A 2,108-nucleotide genomic window follows, 5' to 3' on the forward strand; every position below is an offset into this window, starting at 1 on the left:
ACATTGACCTCTACAACCACATACACATCCACACCCACATTTTCATTCATTCGAATTCAACATTCATATCCACATCTACATTTTGATTCATTTAATTCAACATTCGCATGCACATATTCATTCATTATATTCAACATTCACATCTTCTTTCATTTTTTCAAAGATTCTGATTTTTCTACAAAAAGTGTAGAAATTTGAATTTTCAAACATTCATTGTATTAAATTTTTTTTAAAAAAAAATAAAATCTAATAAGATGCATCCACATTTTCATTTATTCATATCAACATTCACATCCACATCCACATTTAAATCTTTATCAACATCCATATTGAAAAGGCCAAGCTATATGTCCTAGAGGGGGGGGGGGGCGGGGGGGGGGATGCCAAATAAAATTTATAACAACGGAATTAAAAAGAATATGATAGCCAAAGTAAATCACAATGCAGGAAAGTAAAATAACCTCAAAATTCAGATCTTGAGAGGTTGATACAAATGTTATTCTAAGGACAACCTTACACCAAAAACCAGAGTTTATGGTAGGACAACCTTATTTCTAGAAAGATCTTTGTATCAAATCTCAAATCGAAGAGGAATACAGAAACAAATACAAACTGAATTGAAATAAATTGTAATAAAAAATGTATTGTTCTAGGGACAGCCATACACCATAAAAATGGCAGGGCAACCTTGCTGGAACAACTTTCAAAAGAAATTAAATATCAAGCTGATAAAGGAATAGCAGAAAATAAATTCTAAACTATTACAACATTCTCACAATGCTTGAATTAAATGATTACAACATTCACCACCATACATACATCCACAAAAGAATAATTAAAGATTAGAAGAATAAATCATTCAACCACAACACAAGGGTTTATAGTGGTTCGCCTGTGTGTTCACCAACTGTTAAACAACAGCCACACAAAATGCTACTCCATTCCTAATATCCATATCCTCACACAGGGGATATTAGCTGTAATATCCCAAGTAAATTTTGGTGGTATAATTTATTTATTTATTTATTGGGTTGTTCATTTTTTAAAAGAATTCTCCTATAAATATTAAAACTTGATACTAGTAACTATGATAGGATAACACTTTCCTTGGGTGAACCCTACATCACATTGTCATATATCCCTTATAACTTTTTAACCACTCATTCAATTGATAAACTATCCGTACACTTACTTATTCATATTTTAAGGAACCTAACCACCTGTTTATTTTTTCAATCTTAAATTCTAAATATTTTTTTATATAAATCAAGGGCCACAATTGCATAAGTCCACTTAACCAAATTCCTAACTTTCAGATTATGATATAATTTTCATAACTAAGATTATTATCAGGTTAGATTTCATTAAACGTGATCATACATATCACAAGACCAATACCATAATTATAATTCAAATGGTATATATTAAAAACGACATATATCTTTTAAATATTTTGTCCGATCGTAAAACCCTCCGTACATTTACCTTGAAATCACTAGATATATATTACATTCCATCTATAGGATTTTTGGACATCTCTATCATACCAAACAAAATGTCATATGATCAGATCCACCCATTTTTGGGACCCAAACAAATAGTTCGACATGACTATTATGATTCTTATATTTTTCTATAGAAACCATACCAATGAATTAAGATTCTAACAACTACAACTTGATCAATTTGGGCGCCAAGTAATCCCAGGATAAATACCCACATGTACAGACCTTTCTCAAAAACTAACCATCTGGACATTTTGTAAATGGCTATATGAGAATTCCAATCATCTATTTTATTTTCCAAAAATGTCCATCCAGTGGGTACTTATCAAAATCTGACGGTACAGATCACCCATGTTCAGTGACCCAATTACAAAATTGAATTCATCATTTCGTAGCACTTAAAAACCCTTAACTGGGAATTTGTTCATTTAAGTTAAATCTTCAAAATGTGAGGTCCATCATCGATCCAAAACATCTAAGAGTGTAGATGCCCATCCACATAGACTATTCTTAAAACCATATTTGCACATGCCCATTTATATCCGAACTTATACCAAGACCTATTCACCTAATTTAAACCAAAATCCCTTAATTTCTACACTT

This window comes from Magnolia sinica, chromosome 4, assembly GCF_029962835.1.
Source record: "Magnolia sinica isolate HGM2019 chromosome 4, MsV1, whole genome shotgun sequence".
In the NCBI taxonomy this organism is placed as follows: Eukaryota; Viridiplantae; Streptophyta; class Magnoliopsida; order Magnoliales; family Magnoliaceae; genus Magnolia; species Magnolia sinica.